A 5,917-nucleotide genomic window follows, 5' to 3' on the forward strand; every position below is an offset into this window, starting at 1 on the left:
TATACTCATCAAGATACCAATAAGTGGCAGGCATGGGATGGCATGGCTCAAGATTTTATTCGACACTTTCAATACAATATAGACGTTGCCCCAGACCGCTCCTCCCTTTCTAATATGGAAAAGAAACCGGAGGAAAGATTTAAAGAGTTTGGGCTCAGATGGAGGGAACAAGCTGCTCGGGTCATTCCCCCGATTTGTGAAAAAGAAATGGTTGAGCTTTTCCTACAAGCCCAGGGGCCCGCCTACTTCAGTCATTTGATCCCGGCCTTGGGTAAACCTTTCAATGAGGTGGTAAAAATGGGGGAGATGGTAGAAGAGGTAATCAAGTCAGGCAAAATTATGAGTTATTCTGCATTGGACACTACAAAAGATATTCAGAACATCTCAGTAAGTTTGTTTGAAGCAAATAGCTATTGTCATTATATAACTAATCCTAACAAATAATAGTCTTCAAATAATTTCTGCAATGCTTCATCATTTTGAAATCTTCCACCGGCTAAATTATCGATCATCAGACTGTATGACCTGAAATTACAAAATAACTATGTCAATAGATGAAATATAATAGTCTTCAACTGGGATGTTTATCGAGCAAACATTGCCCCAAGATAAAGTTGTTTTATTGTAGAATGACAGTTCCATTTTTTCTATAGAATAAGACATAACAAATTTGACCGAAACAAATCAAACTGCAATAGTATAGATAAGAAGTAAATGAGAAGAATTTTCAAGATATCAAGCAAACCAGAAAAAGATTTAAGCTTTCAAAAGTGTGCAAGATCTTCAGGGCAATAAAGGTGAAAACCACTCCAACTGTTTCTCATGTATTGCGGAAATGCATGTCAAGGTAGAGAAGAACCTTATCCAGGCACCTAGCCAGTACTTCTGTCCAATCCTTCAGGTGAGAATTCAAATTCCAGGAGATGACCTGCTAATTTGTAAAGTCCTTTTCTCTACTAACATGCATCTCATTCTACTTCCTTGTCTATTATCACGCCACATCTTTGCAAGAAGTAATGGAAAACCCACATATAGCAGCTGATCGCTTTACATATGAGCATAGACTGGTGAAGGCATAGGTTAACATACATAACATGTCACCTATGACAAAACAAAGACTGCAGAACAAGATGCTTATCCCAAACCACACATTACGCCTTGCCATACAAGATTGGAAGTCACATTTGTTATGTGTGCATATATCAAGCCAATAATAGTTCCGGAGAACAATAAAAGGGAAGGAGTAAAGTGAAAAGAACTTGGACATATATTATATTTTGTTGGAGAGGTGTATCGAGAATAACAACTGGTTCTAGTGCTTCTACAGGCCCTGTTGACGCTACTGTTGTTAGGGGTTCTCAGGTTTTGAAAAATGCAACAATACCTGTGGTTGATCGAAATTTAACTAGGACTTCTATAACTATAGATGTTGAGCAATACGATGCAGCTGGACAACTGATCACTAAGGAACATGAACAATCTAAGATACAACTATCAACATATGGGAAAGAGAAAAATGGTACTCTCAATATATACAGCTGGACAGCAGGTACTTGATGCTCCGACTCCTAATGGGAATCAAGCTCAATCATCTACTGAACAAGCTGCTGATTTGAAGGATCCTAAGGAAATAGATGGTACAAAGGTTTTGGAATTTCCTACTGAGATTATTGTTCAACAACAGTTGGTGCATGTACATGATCAACCAACTATTGTACCTGTTGAATTATTTGAAAAAACGGCAGGCTCTAAAACTACAGCTTTGAATAGGGTTTCTCAGGTTTGCGATGGGGAAAAGTAAGTTTCTAAAAACCCTACTGCTGATCGTGTTTCAGATCAAGGATGTACTCAAGTTTGTCGAGGTAATGAAGCTGTGCAGCAACTTAATAATGGACTGGGGCAGATTAACACTGTGACTGATGCAACTATTGCACGTGCTGAACTAGTTGAAAACCAATAGGCTTTAAATCTAATGTTGTGCATGATGAGAGGCAAGAACTTGAATGTGTTGATATTTTGGATAGTGTAGCTACTACAGGTGATAAGACAATGCTTGAACAAGATGAGAACTGTCCAAATAGTCCACTGATCAGGCCATCAATGTTGAAGTTATACTCAGATAGTCGGGGTGCCTCTACCGGCCCAGTGAGCCTATAGCCTGAACAGGCCCAGTGAACTCAACTTGGTCGGTTGGCCACCTATGTAAAAACCGCATGCTGCCCGGTGCAATTACTCTAAGGCCTTTATCTTACTACCCTCATCCCTTTACTCTATAAGAAATCTAAATGATTTCTTTATTCTTTTTCTGTGGCGAATATTTTAATTCATTTTTTGCAGAGATGTCCATGGTTTATCTTCAAGGAAAGACAAGATAATCACAGTGGTCATGATTGTTCAGGCTGTTGTGACAAGCTTTATTGCTATTGCTGCCAACATTTACAATCTGGTTTGAAATAGTACATAATGACCTAAAAGTCATATTTTAATTAGAGGAACCTCCAGATGATGTACACAAAATATTGGCTAATGGTAATCAGGGTGCACCATAAATAAACAACTATTCAAACTCCAACATATTAAAATAGTGTATCCTAATTCCATCAATGATTTCCTTGCCATTTTATTTTGATTGTCATAATTCAAAATAATATCTAAGATATAGCCAACCATAGCACATTATGGGAGGTGTGAAAAATAATATCTCCATACACACTAAAGTTTTAGTCTCTTTGATATCATAAATTTGGATTTAAACAACTCCATAGCCTTCATTTTGGTCCCAAGTTTGCAGTTTTTAAGAGACAATATGGCCTAAGTCACTATGTTCTAAGCTGTTATCTCAATCTTAGGTTTTCATCATTGTCATCTGAGAAGTATACTAAGGCAATTAAAGCTGAATTTTGTTTTTTCTTATATTATACACTTTTAGTTATATCTCACGCAATCAAAATATTAGGCAATTTTTTTGTAACATGAGGTTCATGATTCTAGTGACTAGTTAGATTGTTACGTATAATTTCAAATGATAGTATCAAAAAAGGCAAATAAAGTTCTCATAATCCCAATTCTAGAAAGATAACCAAATTTCAGAAAATAAAAAAGAAGAAATCTTATGATTGTCCTTGCAGACTCAGCATCCAGTGGCCTACCATCCTTACGTTGTTTATGAGTTAATATGAAAACGTGTGCTCGTGTAAGCTCTATCCCATTTTCAGCCTACTATAATATAATAATGTCAAATATGCATAACAAAGAGAGTTTTAGAAAATTAAATTTTAAAATATACACAAGAATACTTTCTCATCCATCAAGGCGGCAATACATTTTGACCCTCCTATGGGAGGCATCTTTTGATTTGATCTGTTATTTCTATTTGCGTGGGTACGCTTCTGTCATTACAACCTAAAAGTAATATCTATTTATACATAAAAACTAACAAAAACAATCACACAATAAAAATTAAATGTGTATTTTAAAAGTATAAAATTGATACCTTCGCTTTATCGAAAAGCCAATAAGAGACCAGACTGGTCCATTGATCTCGTGGTATACGACTTGGTTTATTTCTTAGCAAAACATCTTTCGTCTTATATTTTGTTGTATACACATTTTTCAAATCACATTTGTAATCTTTCCATTTCTTTCCTGTTGTGACAAATGCTTTTCCACTAGGTTGGATAGAGAACTTCTTCTGTGAAATAAAAGAAAACAATCAAAAGATAATATCATGTATAATAAAATAATATATTATTATATTCACACATCATAAGAATAATAATAACTCCATACCTTCACGAACTCCACCAGTTTCTTTTTTTCATCTTTGGCAAAGTTTCTCCAATCATCTATGTTTAGAGGTGTTAGTTATGGAGTTCTAGAGATTATGCCTAGAAAGCTAGCAAGCTTTTGACCCTCTTTTCTTATAGGATGGTTACGATTATTGTATTGTATAGCAATTGTATTCCCTGGTGGCAGTTTTCGGATATCTTTTAATATTGTGGGTCCACGAACCTTTCTTTCCTCTAAACTACCTGATTTGAAAAAGATTTAATGATCATCAAATCCATATAGAGAATGGAACAATTACATTCCAAATTAGTGCATCATCTTCTATTTCTCTTTTAATCTACTATAAGATGTTATCACCAAAAAGTTTCAAGGATATCAAAATATACTACGGAATAAAAATTTTAAGTGGTATATACTTCTGTAGTAAGAGCATGGGAGTGCAGGACGCAACCAATATAAAAATATTTATAGAAAATCTCAAGGAACAATAAAAATAAGAACAATGTACCACTCAGTAAATGAACTAACATGTCCAGTAGATAAACAAAAAGTATTACCTGATTCATCATTCTGTTAAACTTAGTATCGGTAGAATTATTCAATTCATTAGATTGAATATCATGTGTTTGTACTTGAGATCAGTTCAGACCATTCATTAATTGTTTAATATAAGGTCGCGCATATGCATCATCATGTTGTTTAATAACCATCCTGTTTTCACCTCTAGTTCGCATAGCACCTTCTCCAAAATAAAGTAATTAACAAGCTGCAATAACATGTGAAAGTGGACAGAAGACAAAAATTGTATCTGGTGGTTGTCAAAATTACTGCCACTCAATCAAAATTTTCACATAATCCACTAATAGAGATAGATACTTGAGCTCGAAGACAATTTACATTAACATAAAAGATGATAATAAGGCAACAATTATTTTTGACAAGGATAATCCAAACGAAAAACAGTTTGTACAATAATGATTCATGACCTCTGATCACATACCTTAAGTATAAATAATTCAAAGTAGACCAACTGTCAAAATTATGGAGCAAAGCAAAGTGTTAACAACTAAATGGTTTAACACGTAATATTTATTTTAAATTGAAGGATTTAGACCCAACCAGTTATCTTTGGTCAATACTTTAATTTAATAGTAACCTTTCATCAATTTTTGTGGCAAAATCAGTAAAAGATCACAACAAAATGCAGCTAAAATAGAGACTATACTCTCACCCAAACAAACTAAAAATATTTCCACAAGATTATGATAACACAAGTTTATGTTCTATGACTTCACAATAAATTCCAGAAACAAATGCAAAGAAAACCCCCCAATTTTCTTAGAGAAAAAGGAAGGCTTTTTTTCCAAGGGAATTTCAAAAAGAGGAAAAGCTCTGAATCTAATAAGATTCAGAATCCCAAATTCACAAATTCAAGGAAATATTCCTAACTATATCCAATACCCCACATGAACAAAACTCATAAATATATCAAAACGATACAAATATTCCAATCTTTCCAAATAACTCCAAAGCCAAAAAAATATTTTTACAAACTTTAGTTATTTTGCGCGTAAATTGGTTTAGATGCCATGATCATTAAAAAAATTCAAAGAAAAAAATCAAGAAAAAGAAAAAAATACATATACTTTGAGCTGAACTTTAAATGAGTCTGGCCGTTGAATATATTGAAATTGAATATGAAGAAAGAACAAGAAGGTATCAAAGGTGGACTTTTGTTTTATTTGGTCAAAAATGATTATGGCGACTTCCAATTTTGAATCATCCAATTGAACCCTAAAGATAGAAATAAAATATAAAGAAAGACAACTCACCAGCAATTGTTATGGTGGCCAAGAATTTTGGTTGCAGAGAGCCACCAAATTGAGAAGATAATTTCTATGATTTAGAGCGTAGCTTTTTTTTTCTCTCTTGTTTGCAGTCTTTAGGGTAAATAAAGTACTAAAATTTAGGCGCGAGGGAAAAGAAAAAATTGGAGGGAATATGAAAAGTAAAAATAATTATTTTAGCGGCTTTTCCTCTTGAATGGACGCTAATACATACTAATTAGCAGCCAATATTCATTAGCCAGTAATATTTGCCTTCCGTAAATAAATTAGCAGCAATTGTC

General features: G+C 33.9%; 1 long non-coding RNA gene across 1 annotated transcript; it reads right to left on the reverse strand.

Annotated features, from left to right (window-relative positions):
- Positions 1-361: 361 nt before the first annotated feature.
- LOC104217222 (uncharacterized) lies at positions 362-5,705 on the reverse strand. Its single transcript, XR_011403891.1, has 4 exons — positions 5,622-5,705; positions 3,790-4,031; positions 3,494-3,691; positions 362-525 (listed from the first exon to the last, which is right to left on the reverse strand). It is a non-coding gene; the product is annotated as an uncharacterized lncRNA (long non-coding RNA).
- Positions 5,706-5,917: the final 212 nt, after the last annotated feature.

This window comes from Nicotiana sylvestris, chromosome 11 (genome assembly GCF_000393655.2).
Source record: "Nicotiana sylvestris chromosome 11, ASM39365v2, whole genome shotgun sequence".
Classification (NCBI taxonomy): Eukaryota; Viridiplantae; Streptophyta; class Magnoliopsida; order Solanales; family Solanaceae; genus Nicotiana; species Nicotiana sylvestris.